At 38.9% G+C, this 27,538-nt stretch overlaps 1 protein-coding gene across 9 annotated transcripts in view; it reads left to right on the forward strand.

Moving 5' to 3' along the window:
• Window positions 1-27,538, forward strand: part of GLIS3 (GLIS family zinc finger 3) — a 662,455-nt gene that overhangs the window by 299,927 nt on the left and 334,990 nt on the right. Inside the window, exon 1 of one of the 9 annotated variants that reach the window (XM_029201558.1) lies at window positions 10,721-10,818. The exons of the other annotated variants lie outside the window; for them this stretch is intronic. The gene's annotated coding sequence lies outside the window, so the exon portion shown is untranslated. Of the gene's footprint in view, window positions 1-10,720; window positions 10,819-27,538 lie in introns of those variants that run through there. 9 annotated transcript variants of the gene reach the window in all.

A 27,538-nucleotide genomic window follows, 5' to 3' on the forward strand; every position in this document is an offset into this window, starting at 1 on the left:
ATTTCCACACACTTGATTTAAGCCTCTATCTATGCTATTTCATTGAATGATAAATTGTTCCCTGGTTCTAAAAATACACATCTTCCTCCCTCCCCTTTCCCCTCTAAAGAAAGACCAAGGATACTAAATAACATGAGGTGAACATTTCATTGTGCAACAGGGATTCTTGTGGGCTTTATTCAACTGCATGTGAAAACATGCCCTGTTGGAGGGCTCTAATTTTAAAAAGACAGCAAACCACTCTGGCTTTGGCGGTCATTGCAAGTTACACCAATTTGGGAGGCAAATGACTTACCCTAACGGAGCTGTTCACGTTGACCTTTATCAGTGACCATCTTCCTTTTTAATCCAGTGGCTACCTACTCAGCCATAGACACCTACTCTCTGCCTCATTATCACAGAGTTTAGCTCTCAATGAGTACCTTATAATTTCCTCATGCACCTTTCTGAAAATGATATTCGTATACTAATAAAGGAGTCTGACAAATCATTAAGACCCATAATAATCGTGCATACTAATGCTATAGAGGCAGGCACTCTAAAGGACATTGGAGCATTGAACTTGAGTGTGCATCAGAATCCCCCAGAAGGCCTGTGAAAATGCCAGTAGCTAGGCCCTACTGATTCAGTAGGTATGGGGTGGGGCCTAGAACTTGCATTTCTAGCAAGTCCTCAGGTGATGCTGATGCTGTTGGTTCAGGCATGACACTTTGAGAACCATTGCAGTACTACATGCAGACTAGGGTGGAAAAGGCCATTTCAGGGACACCCTTCAGGGAAGTCACAACCAGGGAAGGATATGGTTTGTCTCAAATAGCACCTAGACTCCCATCTAATATTCTTTTCTTTCTTAAAATGTACTGCCATTTTTTTCTCTAAGACATCCTGGGCCCTCTTCACCAGACAAGGCTTCGAAATTTATTCAAACTTAGGTGTAAGTGACCCTTGGCAGTTTAAAAGGCTGTCCTTAACAAGGATATGTACATTTTAACGGGGGTGAAATGAAAAGAATGAAGCTCTGAAGAAGATACTTCATATATCTGCTCTGCAAAGAAAACAAATGGGCTGAATATTGAAAGGGTAAAAATAAAGTTTATAATGCGGTCATACTGAACAATTACATGAGAATCTGTGTCATGGCTGGGTCATGAGCCTGGGAAAATGACTCGGTTGCAGATCAAATGGGCCGTGTAATGGGTCAGTGGTTCCAGGTGTAATTGTCCCTGATGTCACTGGCTGCACAATCACGTTTATTCTCCCGCTTTTTACTGGCTTTTCAGTCTTTCAGCAGTAATTTAGTAACATGTGACCTTTTCAGTTTTTCACCCATTAGTACTAGTATTTTTTCTTTAAATAGTTTTTTTTTCCTGAGTATAAAAATAATGCATGTTTACTGTAGAAAACAATTTTAAATACTGAAAAAAAGATAAAAATAAAAGAATAATGTAAAATCACCTACCAGTACCAGTATTCCCCAAACACAGAGGTATCCAGTGTTAATATTTAGGAGATAAATATGTGTGAATATCCTGTGATATATGATAGTAGTAATAAATATCTTAATAAAGTTTTGTGTTTTCTTGTCTTTTCTTTCACTACCTTGTGTTATGAACTTTCCACCATGTATTTCAGTATTCTTTGAAAGTACAGCAGACATTATTTTCAGTGTGTGAGAAGTATACTATATTTATTTAATTAAGTTTGGTTTCTTTTTTGTTAAAACTATATTATCACAAATATATTTTTAAATGATGGTAGATTATTGGGTCAAATGAACATTTTTTTTAAATACCCTTAACTGTATTACCAAGTTGCTTCCCAGATGGGTTATGTCACATTTTATACTTTCTACTTGATCTACTAGCAGAAAATTGAGAGTGTCTATTTTATGTCTTGTCTACTGGATTTTTTTTTTGTGAACTGTGGAACATAGGAATGTTTGTCTTTATTATTGATTTGTAAGGCCTCTTTACATATTAAGCCCATAACCCTTTGTTATGTAGAATGCTGGTATTTTCCTAGTCTTTTGATTGCTTTTCAATTTTGTTTATAGTACTTTCTGAGCTAAAATATTTTTGCAGTTCTATCTATTTATCTTTGCCTTCTGCATCCTAAAATTTAAAAAGAATCTCAGATATTTTCTTTTAGTTGTTTTTTTAATTTTTGATAAATATTTATTAATAATATTTAGCTCTTAATTTCCCTGGAATTTATTTTGGTATGTTATTGCTGATTGTATTTTCGAATGATGACTGAAACCATCTCTCCCATTCCATGTGCTTTTCTGTAGTGTGACTTTGCTGGTTCCTTCTTTATTTTTCCACTCCTTTGAATTTGAGGGAGTCCTGAGATTTCTTTGGCCAGCAATATATGGCAGAAGTAGTGCTGTGCCTGTGGTAGGCGTGGCCCTTAACTGGCCTGAAAGTCAGCCGCTATGCTGTGAGAAACCCAAGCCATATGCAGAGGCCATGTTTAGATGTTCCCATTGACAGCCAGGATATGAGGGAACCACCTTAGAAGTCTACGCAGTTTACCCTTCAGGTAACTGCAGCTCTAGTTGACATCTGAGTGCCGTGCATGAGAGACCCTAAGTGAGAAGTGCCTTCCTGACCAGTCAACTCCCAGAACCACAACAGATAATAATAAGTCGTTGTTTTAAAGACTCTAAGTTTTGGGGTGGTTTGTAGCAATAGATAATTGGAACATATCTAATGTGAATAGGATTTAGCTTTGATTTTTCCCCAAACAGTAAACAGTTGCCCCACTACCATTTAATGAAGGATCTCCTTTCTCCTACTCATTTGTAATGCCACCATATGCTAGTTGTTATTATATATCTGAGTTATCTGAGGTCATGATCTTTTGCTTCTGTTCTGTTTCTTTGTTCAGTTTAACTACTCTTCTATATTTCACAATTTTTACCTTCGTAGCTCAATAATATATTTATTTTCTTTTTCAAAGTCTTCTTGACTATTAGTATAGTTTATTCTTCCATATGAACTTTAGAATCCATTGTCAAGGTACTGAGTGAATGAGGAAGGGCCTGTTAGGACTTTGCAGTAAATCAGTGGTTCCCCACCTGAGCGTTGTTGTCCCTTGGGGATATTTGGCAGTGTCTGGGCAGCATTTAGTTTTGGTTATCAACAACTTGGGGGAGTGCTACTGGCATCTAGTGGGTAGAGGCTAGAGATGCTGCTCAACATCCTACAATGCACAGGGTCCCCCCTCCGACCACCACCAAATAAAAGCCCAAAGAATTATTTGGCACAAACTGTCATTAATGCAGAGGCTGAGAAACCCTACATTAGGTCTATGAAAAAGTTTGGAAGAGTCAACACACTTACTATATTTAGTTTTCTCACCTGAAAATATGTATATATTTTTTCATGTCTTCAGAACAAAAAGTAGTTTTTTTCATATTACATGCTATTCCTAGGTATTTTTAATTAAACTTTTTTCCATTAAATTTTGAAACTCATAATTGATAGTATATAAGAAATTTATTGTTTTTGCCATATTTATGTTGTGTGTTGTCACTTTAATGAATTTTCTTTTCCTGTATAGTGATTTTTAGGGGATTCTGTTGAATTTTATGGGTAGGTAGAATTCCTAAATTTAATTTGGTAAAAAGGAGAGAGAGTAAACTCAGTGTTCACTCAGAAAATGTTTGAGCTGGAAGGGATTTGAGAGATTACTTAATCCCTGGCCTTCATTTAAGTGATGATAAATCTGAGGCCTAGAGAAGTTAATTTACCTGCCTTGCATCACATAGTAGAAGCCTAGAGCAGAAAGAAGCACACACACACACACATATATACACACAAAAGCCTTTGAATGAGGGCATTGAAATTTCTCATAATTTACATAAAAATATGAAACTTGACACTGTGTTTTAAGCCTTTTGACGTGTTACATAGAGGGGGGAATGACCTTAGAAATGTTCTCTTCTAGTTCCTTCTCCCTCTACACTCTCTGCAATATCCTGGCAGCCCTTCCGTGTATTCTTTCAGGGACAAGAACTGTGCCTCACCAAGAGTTCCCAAGTCACTTCTGCTTGCTAGAAGGTTCTTCCTTTGATTAAGCTGTATTCTGCCTTCTTGAGGCTCACACAGCCATTATAGTTGAATGGTGCTGGAGGAAGCAGAGCTTTTACCTGCTGCAGAAGTGGCAAATAATAGATGTTTGAAGGGCAGTGGGAAAAATTGTGTTACTGGTCGGTTGACTAGGTGAGCTATGGGGTTGGGAGGGTTTAAAGTTCTGGTTTCCAACTGTACAAGACCCGTGTCAACTGGGCATCCCATAAATACTTGTTGAATAGAATGTAATTTTATATGATGATTTCGCTTTCTACTTCTTTCTCTTCTTTTTTTTTGAGAAGCCTCGAGATAAAAGTTTGGCCCAAGGAGGACTAAGGGTCTTAACCCCAAATGCCCCTCGTTCTGTCACCTTCCAAAGGCTCTCCTTTTGTTGGGGCCTCAGCCAGGGTTCCCCCCGCCGTGGAGGGTGTGAGCAGGTTTAACTAGGAACAGACAATTCTTTTTTTTATTTGGAACAGGCAATTCTTATGCTTCATTAGCAGGCTTCGTTACCAGGCAAGGTCCCTGTGCCATGGGGACTCCCTCCAAACTCTTATTGACATAATGAAGAACTCTTTCATTATTTTAGACTCCTAAAGGCAGAATTCTTCTTCAGAACAAAGACAAAGACAGTAAGGCCACAATGCAAAGGAATTCCCTCAGTGCTTAACAGCTAATTGGACAATTTTCTGCAATTATTATTATGCCTGGAAATAATCTCCTTACAGCCTCACTCATTGCTTGTAAACTTTCTTTGAGATGGGAATCTTTTAAATTATGCTGTCAAGTTTGATATGCTGAAATTAGATTTTTTCCTTTTCCTTAACAAGGTGCTTGCTGTCCCCAAGCAGCCTGAACATTGGTTCCATGGCAAACTTATATTTGGCAGGTAAATAAGCAGGCACTGGTTCCAGTAAAACCTGTAGTTCAGCAGTGATTCTACTGAAACCTAAGGTTTAAGAAGAGTTGAGCAAACTCAAACTGAACCTCTTTTTTAGACTATTGAAAAAGATGGTTAACCATCTCATTTCTCTTTTCTCCTGAAAATTCATGCATTTTGTCTGAGCCGGGAGAGTGGTAGATTTTGTATTCTCTAGGTTTGCAGATAAAAGGGAGGGAGAGGGCTTCCCTGGTGGCGCAGTGGTTGAGAGTCCGCCTGCCAATTCAGGGGACACGGGTTCGTGTCCTGATCCTCGCGGAGCGGCTGGGCCCGTGAGCCATGGCCGCTGAGCCTGCGCGTCCGGAGCCTGTGCTCCGCAACGGGAGAGGCCACAACAGTGAGAGGCCTGCGTACCGCAAAAAAAAAAAAAAAAAGGAGGGAGAATCTGTCTGGGGGCAATTCCAGATTCAATTGGTGGACTGAAATGGAATTAATTTTTGGGCACAGTTGTAAAGTAGGGTGTCTCTGTGTCCCTTTTCACTCCTTATCCCCTCCTCTGTGCTTACCCCTTTTCTCCTCCAGCGTATCATCTCTTCATGAACATTCCTGTCCCAAACCCGACACTCATTGTGTAGAAGGAGTCTACCATCTGCCATTTTCATTCTATTTTGAAAGCCAAAGACATTTTTTTTTAACATCTTTATTGGAGTATAATTGCTCCACAATGGTGTGTTAGTTTCTGCTTTATAACAAAGTGAACCAGCTATACACATACATATATCCCCATATCCCCTCCCTCTTGCGTCTCCCTCCCACCCTCCCTACCCCACCCCCTCTAGGTGGTCACAAAGCACCGACCTGATCTCCCTGTGCTATGCGGCTGCTTCCCACTAGCTATCTGTTTTACGTTTGGTAGTATATATAAGTCCATGCCACTCTCACAGTTCGTCCCAGTTTACCCTTCCCCCTCCCCGTGTCCTCAAGTCCATTCTCTATGTCTGTGTCTTTATTCCTGTCCTACCCCTAGGTTCTTCAGAACCACTTTTTTGTGTTTTTTTTTTTAGATTCCATATATATGTGTTAGCATATGGTATCTGTTTTTCTCTTTCTGACTTACTTCACTCTGTATGACAGACTCTAGGTCCATCCACCTCACTACAAATAACTCAATTTTGTTTCTTTTTATGGCTGAGTAATATTCCATTGTATATATGTGCCATATCTTCTTTATACATTCATCTGTCGATGGACACTTAGGTTGCTTCCATGTCCTGGCTATTGTAAATAGAACTGCAATGAATATTGTGGTACATGACTCTTTTTGAATTATGGTTTTCTCAGGGTATATGCCCAGTAGTGGGATTGCTGGGTCATATGGTAGTTCTATTTTTAGTTTTTTAAGGAACCTCCATACTGTTCTCCATAGTGGCTGTATCAATTTACATTCCCACCAACAGTGCAAGAGGGTTTCCTTTTCTCCACACCCTCTTCAGCATTTATTGTTTGTAGATTTTTTGTTGATGGCCACTCTGACTGGTGTGAGGTAATACCTCATTGTGGTTTTGATTTGCATTTCTGTAATGATTAGTGATGTTGAGCATTCTTTCATGTGTTTATTGGAGATCTTCTTTGTATATCTTCTTTGTATATCATGTGTTTATTGGAGATCTTCTTTGTATATCTTCTTTGGAGAAATGCAAAAGACATTTTTTTTTTTTGCGGTACGCGGGCCTCTCACTGTTGCAGCCTCTCCCGTTGCGGAGCACAGGCTCCGGACGCGCAGGCTTAGCGGCCATGGCTCACAGGCCCAGCCACTCCGCGGCATGTGGGATCTTCCTGGACCGGGGCACGAACCTGTGTCCCCTGCATCGGCAGGCGGACTCTCAACTACTGCGCCACCAAGGAGGCCCGCAAAAGACATTTTTGACTGCCTCAGAGGTATTTGCACTATTAAGCAAGTCCAATGAATGTAGTAGAATACAGTAGAAAGTAGGATTGGTTGGGTGCTGATTACCTGGATTTTTATCCTGACTTTGCAATTGAATAGCTGTGTGACCTGGGATAAGTCACTTTACCTCTCTGGACTTGAGTTTTACCATCTGTAAGGAAATTGGAAACATGATCTCTGTTATTCCTTCTCGACATATAAATCTGTGAATTCAAAGCATGGTGGGAGCATGGATCCATCATTTTCTCATGGGGGAAACTCTTGAAATGATTTCATCCTCTATTCTGGTTAGAGGGTAGTCTTTTATATTATGAGAGGTGAAAGGTTTTCAGATGTGATCTGGGTAGGAAGGGGAATTAACGCTTACTGAGTATTTGGTTTGTGCCAGCCAGGTGCTAGATAGTTCATTATATGTTCTCACTAAGCTAAGCTTGGCAGGGAGGTTTAGTCTAAGTGATTTGGTCAAGTTCACACAGCTACAAAGCCACAGACCAAACTTAGCCTCCTGGCCTTATGACTTGGCTCCAGCAGGCATAGATCCTTTTCATCTCCATACTGCTGACCCCACCCACCGTACATCCACATTTTTCTCCTCCTTATGTCAATATTTTTATTTCATAGCGAAAACAGATGCCACATGCCTGGGGACAGTTGGTGGCTGGTTAGACTCTGCTTTTAGGTCAGTGCAGTTTTGAAAGATGAAATTTTAAGGCAGAATTTTATAAAAGATTCCTTTAAAGGATTCATTTATATTGTTTTTAAGGTTGAGATTGCTAGTAGAAAGGGGCCCTATCGAACTGCTTGGGAGGGTTGCCCTTCAAGCACCTCATGTTTACTTTTTGTTGAACCTGACACACTGTTTAACTGTCTTTGTGCTCCTCTGTGTGTGTGTGTGTGTGTGCGCGCGCACGCGCGTGTGCATGCAAGCGCCTATCATGTTCTTAATCTCTAATATATATCCTGATGAATTGTGCAAACTTAAGACTATTAATCAACAGAAAAATCAATAACTACCTTCTATAGTAAGATTCATGGAGATGCTTATTTTCGTATTGTGTTCCTAAATGTTGTCACCATTATCAGCATCATTGTCTCCTCAACGTTCCAACAGCTTTTTGATCGTCCCTTTTTTTTTAACAGATATCATTTTGTGTTGTAATTCTCTTGATCTCTGTTTTACCTTCTCTTTCTATGCAATTTAACCCCTGACTGAGTGAATGAAGAAATGAAGTTGATGTTATGTATCAAAAATTCCTGAAAGTGAGAGGGGTTATATAACGGACATTTATCTGCTACCATAAAGGTTAAAATAATGTCATCTATTTATACTTGCATGCATGACACCTTTTATGGCACCTACAGGGAACAAATTAAGGTATTGTTCCTCACTTTTGCTTATATATGGAAACCAAGATGTTGGAGGCTGTGGATGCTGTTTGTTCTAGCTTTGGGAGAGAAGAATCAGTTTCCAATTGTCCTCTCTTCTCCCCATTTCGTACTATCTGTCTAGTCGTGTGGAGGGTGGTGGTCAAGGATTTATGAGCTCATGGACATCTGTGCATGTTTTTGGAGTGGGGCTACCTGAGTTTGAATCCTCACTCTGATGGAATTACTGTTTTCTGAATCTCAGGTTGTCTCCTCTGTGAAATGGGATGGTAATAATCAGGGTTGTTGTGTGAGCTGACTGGTTAATCCAAGTATAGAGCCAGGCATCCTCCCCTGGTACCAAGTAAATCTTCCACTAATGTCAGCTCTCTTTTTTTTGGCTGCGCGTTGCTGCGTGCGGGCTTTCTCTAGTTGTGGCTAGCGGGGGCTACTCTTCATTGCGGTGTGTGGGCTTCTCATTGTGGTGGCTTCTCGTTGTGGAGCATGAGCTCTAGGTGTGCAGGCTTCAGTAGTTGTGTCACATGGGCTCAGTAGTTGTAGCTTGCAGGCTCAGTAGTTGTGGCGCACAGGCTTAGTTGCTCCACGGCATGTGGGATCTTCCTGGACCAGGACTCGAATCCGTGTCTCCTGCATTGGCAGGCGGATTCTTAACCACTGCACCACCAGGGAAGTCCCTCTCATTTTGTTTTTAATGTATAGATGTATTATTATTAGTAGTAGTAGTAGCAGCGGTAGTAGTAAAGTATAAGTTCTTGGTGAGGAAGTATGATCACCATGTTGATATCTATGTAACCTCTACGTTTCCTTTGTGATATTTATGAATAGCTAAGAAGAGGGAGAGGAGAGGAGTTTGTTATACTCCTGTTTCCATGGAGGGCTTCACAGAAAAGGTGACAAGTCCCACAGTTTGGAAAGGGCTGTGTCCATGGGGAGGAACTGTGTGTGTAATGAGGTGTAGAGTCAGCCTGTGGGGAGTGAGAGAGGAGGACAGGTTAGGAATGGCAGGGGCAACAGAAAAGAGCCCCCCGCCCCAACACTGGGCATCCCAGCAATCTCCCTATTTTGAATAATAAAACACTTTTTTCCTTTTAGCCTTCCTGCCACCTACCTGTGGAAAGTGGCTCAGTGTTAACAATAAAAGGTATGGGCATTACCTGTCCATAGACATTTAGTGAGTGCCCTGAGCTCAACATGATTGTAGCCTGGTACTCTGGGGGTGAGGGGTTGGGGGTGAAGGTAGATAAGGTAAGTTCTCTATCCTCATGTTCCTGCCAGTTATAAGGCGGAAAGGTAAGATATAGGTACAGGTAATATATAATGTAGAAGTGATCAGTAACACAAAAGATTCAAAAATAACATTACCTGGGATTTTAGAGGAGGGATAAAAGCACCTTAAACTTGGGATAGGAGACAGGAATCTGGAAGGTTTGTTTCAAGGAGGGGGTAGAATGTTAGCTGGTCTTTAATGGTGGGAGTTGGGAGTTGTGGGTCCTGAGGGGCAGTGGGCAGGGATTCCCAGCTGCCTGGAATGGAGTATGTATGAAGGAACTGGGGCCTCCTGTGAGTGCAGCAAGGAAACTGATATAGCCAGATCTCATCTACGGTCTGTGATAATTAGTAAGAGTTTTCCTGAACCTATTTTTGCTATAATAAAAGGGGGGAGGGGTTGAGAGCTAAAGCATTCTCAGTATTCAGAGTTAAATGTTAACTCCTTTGTGTAGTTAACGACTAACTTATTCTTTCCTATGCAAAAGAAAAAAAAAAGAGAGGGAGAAAACAATGCATTAACCACCTAATTTTTTTAAAAAATTGCTGTTTACTTGTGTGGTTGCTTATTTTCAAGGTAATACATATGTAGCGATTATAAAGATGTGTGCAAACTTGAACAACAGCAGACTCACCTTCGTAAGTTCCCTGTGTGGCTTCTGCAGGGTTCTCAGAGAGTTAGCTATTTTCGAACACATTCCTAGTTTAGCCATTAGAAAATTATGGGTTTTATTTGTATAAACTCAGCAGCTAAAATAGCATTTCCAGAAAGGTGGGTGAGCTCATCGCCCTCTGAACCAGGCAGGTTAATGACCTGCCCAGTATTGTTCACGCGGGCCAGTGCTGGCTGACTTCACCAGCAGTTCCACTTGAAGGGAGACATTGTTTCTTAGGCTGCATTTGTTAGATGCTTTCCTCTCTGCACACCAGCCCTTGCTGAACGTGCTAGCAGTCTCTGAATGTACAAGCCCTGCGCATACTTTATGAAAGCAAAGAGCAGGTAGACCTGGAAATGTATGCAAAGTACTCTCTGCACAGCTGTCTGAGGCCCCCAGCCAAGAAAAAGATGTAAACACCTTTATCCCCACACTTTTACACGAACTGCCTATGGAAGCTCCCCAGTGAGAGAGCTTCTTACTCCTACCACTTTTAAATGTCAGTGACCAAACAGCCTGGGAACATGAATAACTTAAGCATGAGGTGCTTTTGCTGGTGATTCTGATGACTTTTCAGGAAGAATAATGGTAAAGTATGGAATGGAGGTATGCAGGGGAAGGGGATTAGGGATTGTAGAATTTGTATTTGCTGTGAGAAATGAAAATATACCGTGGTGTTGAACTTTAAGAACTTAGGATATTACCTGCATAACGTTCAGTTTGGTGAAGGAATAAATGGCTGGATGAGATGTCGAGTGCTAGGGCAAGGTGGCTAGAAAAGTAAGAGGCAGATGGTGGGTGAAACACCTTTGATTATACCAATAACGGTGAATGGGTTTGACTCTGAAGATGCTATTCTGCATACAATCAATGGAGAAAGAAGAGCAATGTAGTTTTAGAAAGTCAAATTGAATGCTCTTCAGAATGAGTGCCAAATAGAATCCTGGTATATTGGTTCTGGCCTCTTTTAAATGAGTGATTTTTGCATTATCCTCTCCTTCCACTATGCTTATCTAGAGTACTGTTTAATTTTTATTACTAGGCTAATCCCTGTATTAAAGACATAAGACCTTTCATCTGTAGGTAGGAGAATAGGTGTTTGAGGTGAACTTTCTTCAGGGTTCTGTCCTTACTGCAGAAAAACCTAATTCACTGTTGAGTGGATTGAAACTGCTGATGCTAATTTAGAAATCCGTTTGCCAGATTCAGGTGACTCTGATAAGACTTTTGTTCTTTACAATCTTATGTGTTTGTGCGTGCATTCTTGGGAAGATTGCTGCTGGGTAGTGTTGCATGTCAGAGATGAGGGAAGTTTAGTTATTAACCCCACGTAGAGGGTAAAGGGGGTGCAATAGGCAGACTGTGGAATGAGGAAAGGGCCAGGTTGAAACATTTCCAAAAGGTATTTTTGTTGTTTATACTTGTTAATTATTAATATTAATTATTGATGAAAAGCAGTTTTGAGTTACATGCCACACATTGTTTAGGAATAAATTATCACATTTCTTATCTGGAACTATAGTAGATATTAAACTGTTTCAAATAATCAATATGTATTAATTTAGCAAGATTTTCCCCCTCCTTCAACATTAAAGACAAAAATTCATTAATTTCTGACTCATAAAGAGTTTTTGTGAAAGTGTGCTCTTCCCTCAGCTTTGGGTGGCTTTTAACACTAAATGAGTATGTTAAGAACTTTAACCAAATTAGGTCAATAATTAAAAAGTATCTTTAGAACAAAGTATATATTTTATGAAAGACACATAGATAATACATAAGGCTTTGTAGGTTAAAATTGCCAAATTAGTTGTGAGTATCGTGCTTTGTCTCAAATATCTGAGCGTTTTCAGATATGCACTCTATGATCATCTTAGTTTCTTGGAAATGAGCTTTTTAGGCATTTCCATATTTTGTAGTTTATCATATAGGTTTAAGTGAAGTATATTTTGTTCAAATTCCAGTGGGCAGAGATGTACAGGATTGAAGACAGCTCTGCGAGTCAGAACTGGCTGATGATCATAGTCTGTGTATGTGTGTGTGGGGGGGGGGAAATTGGGGGTAGAAGGAGAAGAGGGGAGGAGAGAGAGGAGAGAAAGAGAGGTTGAGATTGAAGGTCTCTCAGACAGAAGAGGAATTGACATGACTTGGAGACCTTGCTCTCACAGTCAGGCTATAAAAGCCAATGTTTAATTCTTAGGTATTACAGGCTTTTTGAATGTTATTAAGATTCATTTTAGCCTCAGTCTTAAGGACTGTGTATTGGGCTTCCTGTGGCCTTTACTCATTCTGATCATTTGGTTCTACTATGTAATAGCATAGCAGTCACAGCATTGGCAACCCAAAGAGTTGTTTGATTGAGAAAATAGCACGCACAGTTGAACCATCTCTGGGGTTTGCTGGCGGTGTATTTTCCCAGTAAGGAGAAGTTGTAATAGTGGCTTGAAAACCTTACCTAAGGTGGAGTAAGTAGTCTGATCCTGGATCAGTTCATTCTCTCTGTCATCTGAAAAACTTGCCCACTGACCTCATCCATAGCTCGGTGTTTGATCTCTGTGAGAAATTGATTCACCACTTTTCACAGCCCCAATCTAAGATTCTCTGGGGGATCTGGAAAAGTCTGCCTTACCTTTATGAAGGTTATGGCCATTTAAACCTTGCTTTTGATGGGCTCATTTCATTTTGGGAAGAAAAATTCTGCATTTGTGAAAAATGAGAGACACTTGGCTTTTTCAAGGGAGCTGACAGCTATTGGTTTCTCCAGAGAGGATTACTGGTGAAGACAGTTATGAAGAGAACAAGTAACTCTTTTAAATGAACAGCATGTTCTTGCTTAAATATTTCCCAGAACAATTCTAAAGAAATATAATACAGGTAAGTTTTATGTTCTCATTGTGAATTATGTTTACAAGAAATAAAAATAGGATTAGAATCATAGAGGAGGAAAAGCTTTTTTGTACCGGTGTCTTATATTTTACATGTCATGAATTCTAACCATTTATAAAATTATCTGGTTTCTTGCCCCTACTCACGGTTGATGTTTTTCTTCCTCTTTTTCCATCTAGAGAACTTTGAATTATTTTTATTCGTAAGTGAAAAATGTATTACAGCTTTATTTCCTTTTATTAATAATTCCTTCTTGCCCTTAACCACATCTCTGACTTTTTGGCATGTTAAAGTCCAATGAGCTCATGCTTAATCATGTATAAACAACCATCTAATTATTTGGTTTTGAATTTTCATTTGACCAACTAAACAAAATTGACACAGAAAAGAGAAACCTGACAACCTCCCTGTCTTTGGATACCTGGCCTTTCTCTCCCTCACTGTCTATTCTTGCATTTAGTAAAATGCGTGTTAAAACTTATCAAAAAATCAGTTTGCATTTGCCAAGTTTCTGAGGTAAAATTGTTCTTTTCAAGGCTACGTGTCAAAAAACAAGTCAGTTAAGCTGAATTATATGTCTTTTTTACAAATTTTTTTCGGACTCCATTCTTTCCTCCTCTAGAGGGAGGTGTTACTAGAATTCCTTGTGCTACTGGTGTCAGATGACAGAGCATCCAGTATTCATGAGGCAAGATTTCTCAATCTTTATCCCCTTACTTTCTCTACTGAAGTACAATATATTACAAGGATACCAGTTGCCACATCTTCCCACCCTCCCCCGGACCACTGTGACTAACACATTTTTGAAAGAAGATAGTGGGAAAGTCTTTCCAAACAAAGGTGCTTACTGTGTTTAAAGAGGAAGGAAGTTGTCCATTCCCTTTTTTTCTCATTGGCTTGGTCCTAGAATTAGAACATGGAGCAAAATCTCTTCTGAAATTTGCAATGGTTTTACCATAGCTAGCTTGCTGTGTTTGAAAGCAGAAGACCAAAGAAAAGATAACTCCCTTTATTATTATTTTTTCTGGATTCTTCACAAGATCAGTACCTAGGAGAGTAGGTTTGGTTATCTAGTACCTAATAGCTATAAGAGAGAAGAAAGGAAAGGGATACCTTTGAAATTTGGTGAAAGTGATTTATTTTCTCACTTTCTTCAGCCTTAAGATATAACTTGATTTCTCAAAGTACTATGACTCTGAAGCATGCATATCTCTAAGTGCTAAAATTTATGTAATTTTATTAAACTTACTATCTAAGTAGGTTTATTTAGAAGCAAATTATAGACTCCATTTTGAAAATTTAGACTTAGAATGATCACACTAAGGTGATTGCCTAAACAGTTTTCTTTATTGAAAATATTTTAGCAATACCTTTATAATTTTTCTGCTCATTGTAAGTAGCTAATATTACCCAGTGATTCACAGGTATTTATGTAATATTTTATTTCAAACTGTAGATTTGTATCAAGGTTCATGTTCCTCTCGTTGTGCAAGAAGATCATAGTGAGACTTCTGCCTTTCCTTGTTATTTTTGTTTTGTTATGGGTGTTTAGAACAAAGAGAAGAACAAATTCCAGCAGACTTTATATTTTGGTTCAGCTGGAGCAGTCAAAAGAGGAGGTATCTAACCACCAAATCAAGGCCTTTACTTAATTGACCTTTGGAGAATTGGGGAGGAATTTTATTTCTCTCCTTCCCATTTACATTTAAAGCCATAGGAATTTTTTATGTTGCTTATGATTTGTTATTAATTCTCTTCTAAGAATTTGTAAATTATTTAGGAAATGTTTTTGATTCAGTTAGCATTCGACTTTTTATTCACATTTATTTTCAGCTTTCATATTCAAATTCAGGTAAATAATAATACTCCTTAAAAAAAGTATTACTTTAGGGAGAACATAAGCACCACTTTTTTTTTTTTTTAATTGAATGAAAGATTCTCTGACGTCTATAGTGCTTTACAGTTTTCAAAAGTTGTTACATGATTTCATATAATCCCACAGTAACCTTTTTTCCCCTACCCCTATGTTGCTCCTCCCCCCTTCCCAGTTCCCACTGGTAACCACTAGTTTGTTCTCTATGTCTGTGAGTCTGCTTCTTTTTTGTTTTATTCACTAGTTTGTTGCATTTTTAGATTACACATGTAAGTAATATATAATATTTGTCTTTCTCTGTCTGACTTACTTCACTTAGCATAATGCCTTCCAAGTCCATCCATGTTGCTGCAAATGGTAAAATTTCATTCTTTTTTATGGCTGAGTAATATTCCATTGTGTGTGTGTGTGTGTGTGTGTGTGTGTGTGTGTGTACCATATCCTCTTTATCCGTTCACCTGATGATAGACACTTAGGTTGCTTCCATACCTTGGTAGTTGTAAATAGTGCTGCTGTGAACATTGGGGTGCATGTATCTTTTCGAATTAGTGTTTTTTGTGGGGGTTTTTTTGGATATATACCCAGGGAGTGGAATTGCTGGGTCATATGGTAGTTCTGTTTTTAGTTTTTTGGGGGGGACCTCCGTACTGTTTTCCACAGTGGCTGCACCAATTTACATTCCCACCAACAGTATAGGAGGGTTCCCTTTTCTCCATATCCTCGCCAACATTTGTTATTTGTGTTCTTTTTGATGATAGTCATTCTGATAGGTGTGAGGTGATAGCTCATTGTGGTCTTGATTTGCATTTCCCTGATGATTAGCGATGTTGAGGGTCTTTTCATGTACCTGTTGGCCATCTACATTTCCTTTTTGGAAACATGTCTATTCAATTCTCCTGCCCAGTTTTTGATCAGGTTGTTTGTTGTTTTGATGTTGGGTTGTATGAGCTGTTTATATATGTTGAATATTAATCCCTTATCAGTCATATCATTTGCAAATATTTTCTCCCATTCAATATATTGTCTTTTCATTTTGGCGATGGTTTCCTTTGCTGTGCAAAAGCTTTTAAGTTTATTTAGGTCCCATTTGTTTATTTTTGCCTTTGTTACCTTTGCTTTAGGAGATGGCTCCAAAAAGAATTATAAGCACTACTTTTAATTTAGATCTTTTTCATACTGGCATCAATCTGTATTATGATTGCTTTTTTGTTTTGATGAGAAAGAATTTGGGTTGGAATTGGTGTTCTTTTTTGTTTGACCTAATTTCATTATTATTAATTCAGTTATTGTTGATATAGTGTCTGAATTAGCACCTGTAGGATATAGAGATAAAACAGTCACAATTACTTTAATGCTAACTCATGCCCCAATTATATTTACAGAAGTGCTTAGATTACTCTAGTTCTCTTGTAAGTTCAAAAATGGCATTAAATAAAAGAAACACAGGGAACTTGCACTATGTAGGCCTTAGTCAGATTGTCTGTGTGTTGAGACTTGTGATGTTAAAATTTTTAAAAATATTTTGGTAGTTCGGGTAATGTTATGTAATTTTACACAGTGACAGGTTTCAAGTTGCTTGAGCCAAAGGGTAGATATTTCAGCTTTCCAATCTCTCCAGTTTTAATTGAATCTATAGTGGATGTGACTTACTCTACCAACTCAGGTATAAATGAAAGCGTTCTTTAAATTATTTCCTTTAATTGAAAACAAATCAGACTCTAGTACCCTGAAATTTAATCTCAGTCATTGTCGGTTGGAGTACCTAACACCTTGCCAGAGAGACGAGATCCCAGGGTCTTTGTGCAGAGCAGAATATACCAAGAGCTTTTCTGGTTCTTGGTCCAGGTTGATGCTGAGGTGCCTGCTGACCAAGCCCACATGGCTTCTAGAAGTCTGCTCCTTGTGCATTGCTTGGGCACAGAAAGCTTTGCCAAGAGCTGAAGAGCTGGGAGCCCCTAGACCTAGAGCCTGGCCTTTGGACATTTGCCATTGCAGACATTCTCTTCACCCTCACTGCCTTCTCTGAGAGCTGCCTCACTACCTGGGGGACTGTCAAACTGATGTTCTTCCCAGACTTTGGGCAATCTCCCTTCTCCTGGCTTTCTCTTCATAGGTACTCAGAGCACTTGGGTAATCTCAGTGGATTTAGGCCTCCCCACAGGACTAGAAGAAAGGACAAAATCAAGCAGCATCTACTTTTAGCCCTTTTATAATAACTACCCTGAGACAGAGGAGCACAAAATACAAGTAGTAGCTCAACAAATTTTCTTGCATATACCTGGGCTGCTGAACGGACTTTGGAGCCCAGAGTCAAGAATCTAAAGCCTAGAAGCAAAAGATATCTGGTTGATGAGACAGTTGAACAACCTGTGTGACTTCTGGATGCAGGAAGCCGGGCATTTTCTGGTTCTTAGAAATATGGGTGACTTGATTTTTAGTATAAGAGAATGTAATCTCCGTAACTGCCATTTCTTTGGGTCGGATGCTTCTGGGCATCTCATCAGAACTTGCAAGCCTGTGTAGAATATGTAACAGAAAAAAATTATGATATGTATGTACCTCTTTGGACAGTTCTGCAGAATTACTGTTTGGTGGAAAACAAGTTAGCTTAGTAGCTTTTAGTGATGGCTGTTTAAGTTGTGACTTTTAGATACTAAGAAGTTATCTCTGTCATGAAGGATCGAATGGGATTTTCCCTTGGAACCAGCTCTTAGGTCCTAAAAAAAAGTTCCATTGATTTGCATTGACTGCCTTAGACTACTCTCCCTTCGTGTCAAGTCATGTGTATGTGCAGGGAGTAAGGAGAGATGCAGCAAACTAATAATATTTCCAGCTGTTCAGGAACTTAGAGATAAGGACGTATCAACAGTTGTGTTCACCAGGGATCTCTGTCTTTCTTTCTCATATATCACAACTCACACTTAAGAGGGAACTTCTCAATTTTATTTGTGTCCTTGAACTATATTTGCCTTAGAAGTCATATTCTTTATTCATTCACCCAACAAGTATTTGTTGAGCACCTCCTCTCTGACAGGGGTCCCAGTCATTGTTCCATACAATGAGAGGTCTTTCCAGTGGGCAGCTTTGCCATTTCTCTTCCAGTCTCTGTTTTTAGTTGACCTAGAGGGGAAAAGCAGCTTAGGGAAAACACAATGTTAATTTATGGAGAAGGGTCTGGAATCTAGTACTTCTTACAGTCCCTTCAACAACCCTCTTATTTTTTTTCTTCATAAGATAATTTGGGGTTACTCTGTCCCTTTTATTCACCTCTGCTCAACCTGGTCCAGGCCTTGTCACTGCATCCTGAGCTCAAAGCAACATCTTCCTACCTTGCTCTGCTTTCTTATGTGCTGAAAATAGTGAAATTGTCTTCTTCATAGTCCCTCATCACGTCACACTCATGCTTAAAAGCCTACTATAGTTCTTTTGGAGGGCCTAGCCTTAGACGGCCTGTGTAATCTAAGAATGCTTTAATAAGAGCATGAATACCTAAGGCTTATAGAGTACTTACTGTGTGCTGGACACTATTCTAAGTGCTTACATATTTTGACCTATTAGTTCTCCAAACAGCCTTATGAAGGTAGATACAATGATCATCCCCATTTTCTAGGTGAGGAAACAGAGGCACAGAGAGGTTAAGGAACTTGCCCAAGGTCACAGAGCTGGTAAGTGAAGCCATTTTGGCTCTAGCATCTCCATCCTTTACCACTTCCCCATGCTGCCTCCGTATGCCTTCATAGTACAGTTCCTCACTTCACTTTGGCAAACCCCCTTTTTGTACCGTCCTCTGCCCTCTGGCCATTAAAAGGCTCAGATCAGGTTTCACCTCCTCCACCAAGCCTCCTCCAGTTTAACAGATCTTTTTCTTGTTTGATCTATCTCTTTGCTCAGCATATGGCAACTCAGTTTAAGATTGGGTGTTTCCTCCTGTCAGAATGGCCATCTTCAAAAAGAACACAAATAACAAATGTTGGCGAGGATATGGAGAAAAGGGAACCCTCCTACACTGCAAATTGGGGCAGCCACTGTGGAAAACAGTATGGAGTTTCCCCAAAAAACTAAAAATAGAACTACCATATGACCCAGCAATTCCACTCCTGGGTATATATTCAAAAAAACCCCAAAAACACTTATTTGAAAAGATATATGCACCCCAGTGTTCACAGCAGCACTATTTACAACTGCCAAGGTATGGAAGCAACCTAAGTGTCTATCATCAGGTGAATGGGTAAAGAAGATATGGTGCACACAGACACACGGACACACACACACAATGGAATATTACTCAGCCATAAAAAAGAATGAAATTTTGCCATTTGCAGCAATGTGAATGGACTTGGGGGGCATTATGCTAAATGAAATAAGTGAGACAGAGAAAGACAAATATTGTATGATATCACTTATATGTGGAATGTAAAAATACAACAAACTAGTGAATAAAACAAAAAAGAAGCAGGCTTACAGATATAGAGAACAAGCTAGTGGTTACCAGTGGGAAGGGGGGGGCAATATAGGGGTAGGGGAAATAAGGTTGTTATGAGATTATATGAAATTATGTGTGTGAAACTTTTGAAAATTGTAAAACACTATAAATTTTAAAGAATCTTGTATTGAATTAAGAAAGAGATTGGGTGTTTCCTAATTTTTTCATGTGTTGATTAAAACTCTTTCCATCTGGTCGGAAGCTCTTTAGGGGAAAACCCAATGGCCTAGGACTCCATTAGTACAGCACAGCACCAAGCTCACAGGTGGTGCTTAATAAATGTGACCTGTTCATGGGCTTTGGGAAACTCAGGTAGTTTTCTCCCATTAAGTATGCTTCCTTCCTCCTTTTTTTTTCTCATCCTTTCTTATATTTGTGCAAGTCCTATTTTTATAGAGTAAGTATAATTTCACCTTGAATTCATATATTTTCACAGATTAATCCCATGTGTAAGCCTTGATGTAAGCCTACTAAATTAGATGGTAAGCAAGAATTGTTTAACCCATCTGTGTATCTACACTCCCTAGAGTATATACTATAGCACAGAGCAGGGGCACAATAAAGGAATACCTGATCAGTGAGACAGAATTACTGAACTATGCCAGTACTGGTATTTCAGTTTTTCAGAGTAATGGTTTGCTTGTTTAACAAATATATCCACTCTCTTCTCATGGGATTGTTAGAAAATTTGTCCAGGGAAAAGCAGTAAGATGTGCTTACATTTCCTCTTTGGTTTTCTAGGCTAATTGTTGGTGAACTTTATTTAACACTCTTGCTATACTAAGAGTCTCAATGGAGCAAAGCAGCTTTCAGTTAACTTGGCAAATCATTACAAGAGAGAACAGAAGGGTCAGCATAAGCACTCTGTACTAATTAGTTGATAATTGATGTACAATAGCTGACTGATGGGACTTTAGAATATAAACTTTGGGAATGCTGTTTAATATATCTTTACATCTTTATGAGGTGGTTTGGAGCTATGTGTTCTTAATAGTTATCAGGAGTGCCCAGTGGTGGGGAGCAAGACTGAGACTTCATGTCCAGGAATCCAGGGCACTGAGTGGTTCAGAAAGGAATATGATATTTTTTAATCTCTTGGAGTATAAATACGATTCCATTTAATGCAGGGATAAAATAAAAATGAGTAATGCTGTTGATTCCATACTTTGTGGCCAACATTCCTGAATACTGACTAAGGTTAGAAGAGTGTTAGTGTGAAAGTTATATTGTTTCTGGGATAAACTTGGTAGGTTTCCTGAGGGCAGAGTGGTGGGAGATTGCCCAATTCGTGGGAATCTTCATTAATCTGGGTTAGGATTTAATCTATTTATTATCTGGGATCACGTAATTAATTTCAGATTGGAGTTACAAAAATAGCCTTTATATGACCTCCTCCTCCTTTTTAAACTTGATCTTCTAAATCTTTATCAACCAGTTATATAATCCATAAATTACTCTTAACTTGCTTCCCTAACCGTTGCCTTCTTACACTGTCATTTACTACCACATGGGCTTCTCCTCATTGTTTGTCCAGCTTCTGGTTCATGTACTCCTCCATCCTTTCTCCCCATCTCCACCAGATTAATCTTGGGTGAACTTGGCTTCTAGTGGGATGCACCACTATCTATAGCACAGGGTCCCAGGTGCATGTCAGCAGGCCAGTTACACCAGCATCATCTGGCTTAGTTGGTTTGAAGTGAAGCCTATGAATTTGCATTTTTGGAAAGCTTTCCTGGTGACCCTAATGTGCAGCCAGGTTTGGAGCCACTGGTGAATACATAATGTCCAGTTGTTAAATCAGGCCCACCAGGCTGATTAAACAAGTCCTCTAAGTCTGCCTTCTCCCTTTTTTCTGGTCAAGCCCCCTCATGCAGGCAACCCTGACTTCTCTTCATTTCCCTAGCACATACCACGCCTCCTCCCTTCTGTTTCCGTGTCCACACCTTACTATTTCCTTCCCATTCGTGTGCTCGTTTTTCCTTCATGTTTTACCTCATTGTTTTCTAAAGAGTGTTCTTTAGTATGCGAGTCTTGGTTGAGTCATAGGGGGAAAAAAGTACCCTAAACAAATATATTTTGCATATTATTTGCTCCTCTGGGAGGTTTATTATCAGCATTTGCAATTTTTAAAGGCTCTGAGAAGACCTGTAGTAAAGAGATATGTTTAACTTTGTTATATTAGAGTTTCCCAAAGCTATTTGACTATGGATCTCTCCATGACCCCACCTTATTTGTTATCACCGAACGCCTTTGGACTTCCTGAAGACCTTTGGGAAATGCCTTTTTGGTTAAAATTGTTCTTCTTCAGTGAATTATCTGGTAAACAGTGATTTCCACCTTTTCTGAACTCCTGTCTCTATGATTCAGTCTCATGCTTTATTCTGTACAGTCTAGTATCATTATCTGATTGTTCCTAGATGAGTGCATCTAATCTCTACGGAGATGTAAGCTCCATGGAGGCAGGATGCTCTACTCAGTAGTCCTTACCTCTCATAAGTTTTGTGCAGTTTCGAGCATTTGTAACATGCACGGAATTTAAATGCTTTGCCCCTGAATAAGGAAGCCAGCTATTTCATTCTGATTCTCATCCTTTGGTGTTCTTAGTCATCTACCCCTGCCTTAACTGTATTTCAGAGTAACACACTACACAGTCACATGTATTCATGGTTGTCACTACTGTATTTCAGCAGTAAAACATTACAAATTTGACAAAACACTGTATAGCAAGCCTAGTATGTCTAGTATGCAAGAATATCTTATTTCTAGTTCTAAGGAGGAATATGAATGAAAGCTGGGGAGAGTCTAAGAGTAAGATAAGATGGGAGTGAGGAAAGGCCTGAAGTCTGGAGTCCATCGATGGGAGGATAAGTCTACTGTGTGTTGAGTGGAAGACCTTGGGTCAGGAGGTATCAGCATGCCATCCTTGGTCACTCAGGAAAAGAGGTGCTAGAAATATCAGAAAGGTACCAGAAATGAGTTTATAATGTATTTATTAAGTGCCAGGCCCTAAATATATTACACATATTAGATCATTTAATCCTCAGAACAACTCAATGATGTAAGTACTAGTATTAACCCGATTTTAGAGATCAGAACACTGAGGTACAGAAAGCTTGAGTAATTTGCCCAAGGTCCCGTGGCCATTCAGTGGTGGAGCTAGGGTACAAATCCATGCTTTTAACTATTGTGCTGTGTGCTGTTACCTCTCACTTCTTTTCTTTCTCTGATTTTCTACTTTTCCATCAACCTTCAGTGCCTGGGTGTCCATTGATTTACTATTCCATTCTTGAAGTTCCATCTCAGCAAAACCTTTCCTTGAAATGCATGATCCTGGATTCGAAAACAGTTGCTCTAAAGGGTGTTATTGGGATAATTAGTAATATTTGACTATAAATTGTGTATTATGTACTGGTACTATATCATTGCTAAATGTCTTGAATTTGATGATTGTGTTATGATTATGTATTTAGGCGTGAAGGGCATAAAATCTATGGCTTATTATTAAATAGTTCAACAAATTAATGATAATTAAAACAATAATCTTATATATACAGAGATGGATAGATGAATAGATAGATCAACAGATGGAATTTATCAATTGATAAATTAAATAAAGAGGATTCATGTACTACTTACAACTATTCTGTAGGTTTGAAATGTTTTAAAATGAAAGATTGGGAAGAAAACCCTGATCCTTAGAGATGGTAAAGCATATAATAATATATACTAACCCTTTCAATCCTCATAACAACCCTGTATTAGGTACTATTAACTGTCGTGATTTTAGAGACAGGATACTGATGCACAGAGACTTTTAAGGACCTTGCTCAGTGTTGCACAGCCAGTGGGTGGGTGAGACAGAACTCAAATCCTGATATGCGTTATTTCTGTTTCCAAAACACTCTGCATATGTGTTAGGTTGAACTATATAGAAACTGCTCTTATTTGATCATGTTTGACCTGTAAAGAAAGACATTTCATATGACCCAACCTAGGAGCAGGGATCTCTTTTATATAATGGTTGCTTTGGTATTCCTCTTCATGGGCAGACTGTGGGCTCTGTGGGGGGGTGGGACTCTGTCTATCTTGCTCACCATTGTCTCCAAGGACTGCCCAGTTCATGGTTGGCATTTGATTAGTGTCAGTTGATGAACAATACAATAAAAAAAAGTTGATTACTTCTCCCTACCCCCCTCCCATATATATATATATATATATATGCTATTTCTGTTCCCCCATATCTCTGTCATTTTTAGAGGAACCAGTGGATAAACATAAATCATTCTGAAAGTTGCAGCCTCAGCAGGGGTAATTGCAACATAGTCAACTATTTGACTTCAAGAGAACTCTTTCAACTAATGAAGATGTTAATTAAAAACATGCCCCTGCTAAGATGACCTCTCAGTTCAGGAAATGCAAAACGTTTGCGCTCCCCACCAGCATGCAGTGATTTTGGCTAGAATGTATGTAGTACTCAGAATGCCATCCACTCGAATCCTTATTTGAGCAGTAAACACATTTTTAAGAAACACTGTACAGTCTCTAAAAATAAGCAAAATGAAAACCAGCATACAAGTAGTTGGCACATCTGGTAGTCAGAAAAGTTGTACGGTTTGTTTTCAGGGCATGACAAGCCAAGGAATGTTCAGACTTGGCCAGCTGAAAACTTTTCTTCTATCTGTGATGACACCTGGTTTTAAAAAAGTTGGCTCCAGGCTCAAAGCAGAAAGAAATGGGTAGAGAATTAAATAGTATCATTTACTTGTATCTTGTTTTGTGCAAGGAATTATAAAGAACTGTTTTCTTCTTACTTCAAGAAAGAGAATGTAGCAAAAAAAAAAAAAAGCGATGACAGGCATGAACAATAATAACAACAACTACAACAAAAATTGCAGCTAACATCTATCAAGTACCTACTATGCCCTAGGCAACATGTGAAGTCCTTTACGTGTGTAATTAATACTAGATGCACAATAACACCTTATAAAGTGGTGTTACTTTTATTCCCATTTTACAGATGAGAACACATAGAGATAAACACAAACATTTAAGTAATTTGCCCAAGTCACACAACCAGCCTGGGTTGGGGGTTCCCAAGCAGGCTGTCTCCAGAGCCCATACTACAATGCATTACACAATTCTGAGCAGTCTGGAGGTGTTCATTCTGTCTGGCATTATGAAAAAAAATTGGAGTTAGATGGTTGCATTAAGCACAGTGGTTCTTGGTCAGACTGTTATTTGCCTCCCTGTGTGAGAGTGATGATGCCATTTTACAGAACATTCTTACAGCTGCTCCACAAACATAAAGTGTTCCCAAGAAATTTACCGTATAGCTTCGTGCTAAACGTATGTGATAGTCAGAAGCTGTCACTCCTCTATGGTTAGATGAGGCTCAAGTTGACCAGTGAATTTGGGAGTAGAAGGTGTTATAGTGAAAATGATGGAGACACTGGGGAGGGGAAGATTAATGTTTCTTTATTACAGACGGAGAAAATACTGTGAATGTGAGGATCCAGGGTATAGGGTTACAAGGGCAGCCTTGACCAGTGTAAAATTCTAGTCCAGGGAGATAGATTTATAGTTACTACTCCCGCAGCTTCATCTTCCATTCAGACCTAGTTAGCCACACTGTGGAGAAACATCAAAGGATTGACTTAGTTTGAGTCTGTTTTTGAAAAATGGCACTGTTTTAGACAAGAAGACCAGGAGGGCTTCAGTGGAAATAATGTGTATTTAATATCATGTATAACTATCTTTTATTTTCATTCATTCATTCTTAGCTTCATTGACAGACTTTATTGTGTACTGTATAGGCCCTGGGCTAGGTGCTGAGGAAGCAGCGATATCTCAGACAAGAGCTTTGTCTTTAAAAAGCAATGAAGTATAAACGGATGACAGGCATGTAAACATTTCCGTTCCCTGAAGGTGCTGAGGCAAATGTGTTACGAAAGACTGTGGGGGAACGAAAAGAAGAATTGGTCAGATTTGCCCAGTTGGCAGTGGGGGAGAGGAAGTCACAGAGAAGATGACCTTTGAATCAAGACCTTGAAGACAGAGGTGCTCCTAGGTAGACAAGTTAGAGTAAGGCTGTGCCAAGCAGAGAGAAAAGCAGGAACAAGAAAAGGGCTAAAATAATTTTTTCAGCAATCTTATTGGTATTTATCTATGCTAAGGTGTGCATTATTTTCACATCGGATTATCTCTGAAATATTAACACCATGTACTAGTTTATTGTTCTTACTGGTATATAAAATAATGGTATGACATAATATATGGCATCTAAGATTTGATGAAATAATGTATTAGTATGCTTTGACACCAAGTAGTATTTGTTGGGTGTGCTGTTCTAGCTGCTAATATGTCTTTGTTTTAGAGGTAGATATTAATACCATTTTATGGTGAAGGAAACAGGCATGAAACAAATGAGTTCCTTAGATGAATATGTGACACTGAATTTGACAGAATACCTGACATCTAATGTTGCTTTTAGTAGCAGTGGCTGGTAGGGATAGAACCTGGGGATAGGATTCAAGTGTCTTATATACTGGGCTAGGGTATGAACCATTACACTGCCTTTATCCAAGGTAAAAAGGGGGTTTGAAAAGCAAATCACATGTAGCTTGTTGGAATTTATAAAGATATTAAGTCTATGATCATTGCACAAAAATGTACCCACTACTTTTAGTGTCAAGATGAAGCCCTGATGGTACAGTGTTATATGAGTTATGAAAACAGAGAGACTATCATCTATAACTGATCTTTCAAGGCACAAGAAGATGCATCAGATAGAAGCTGCAGGGAGAGGGGAAGGTTCCGGTTTGTGTATCTGAAAAAAAAATCAGACAGAAATTTCTTTTGGACCTTTCTTGGATCTTGGAAAGTATCCAAGGAAGAAACTAAGCATCCAGCACCTAAACTTAAGGACACAGGTGCCATGAAAATACACTCTTGTAGACTCCGTTTCTGCTCTGTCAGTAAATCCCTGTGTGATTTACTGACACAAGTCAGTTACCATTTGATTTTAGTTTCCCAGAGGGCTGGACTAGAGAAGGCTTCCTGCTAGCTAAAGATGCTGTGACTCTCCTAGCACTTTGGAGATGTGGTTTCATTGATGAGAGCATTGGTGATTACTCTAAGGTCTTGTTTATCCTTAGTTTGTGGGCTTTTGGAATAGAATGTTAGAATGAAGAAGTCATTTTTTTGGCTATTAACCTAATTTTTGAGAAGACAAAATAAAAAATTATACTCCTTAGGGCTAAGGAAAGTTACCGTGATGCTTTTCTTCTACTTTGATCCCAAATATATCAACGAGCAAGATGGGGAATTTGGTGAGAAAATTTTAGAGCCAATTTGCCAGAAAAACCTGAGATCATATTTATTTTGATTTATTTGAAATGGGAACTGAGACTGGACCAGGTAGTTTGCAAAAACTGTTTGAAAAAGTATATCCATGCAAAAAGAATGTCTAGAATGATTCAACCACTATTATTATTTTTTATAAATGAGTCATGGCAGTGTTTACCTTTCTCCTCTTTGCTCTTCACGTTTCTGTAATGGCACAGATTCTTGATGGTTTCTTTTTTTTCCTTTCCCTTCTGGGATATGTACCAAATTTTACTACGTTCGAAGATTGTTACTAATGAAATGAAAAATTTATGTCAAATTTGGTTAACATGCTACTTTTAGAATGAATGTTTTGTTTAGGGTTCTCTCATCTTGATTTTTAAAAAATTGGGTGTATGTCCAATGAAAATATATTAGGATGAAGAGGAAAAATAAAGATTGGAGAGACACAGCCAGTCTATATCCTTTTAAAGAGGCATTTTGGAAGACCAGACTTGGAATGAAATGAACCAGTTAAACAAGTTTTTTTCAGGAGTGTCAACTTTCCTTGCTGGGTCATTCAAGATATTAGCTATTCTAGAAAAAACATGGTTTGATACAAGTAATCCCATCTACTTACCACCTTAACCCTTTAGGTAAAGAGATGATAAAATATGATTCTTAATATAACTGGACACTTCTATATAGAAGAAGCAAAATGTAAGCATATTTTGTATGAGTGGTGATTATAGAAGGGTTTCTAT

This window comes from Monodon monoceros, unplaced genomic scaffold (assembly GCF_005190385.1).
Source record: "Monodon monoceros isolate NGI ecotype Baffin Bay Population unplaced genomic scaffold, NGI_Narwhal_1 Super_Scaffold_5, whole genome shotgun sequence".
Classification (NCBI taxonomy): Eukaryota; Metazoa; Chordata; class Mammalia; order Artiodactyla; family Monodontidae; genus Monodon; species Monodon monoceros.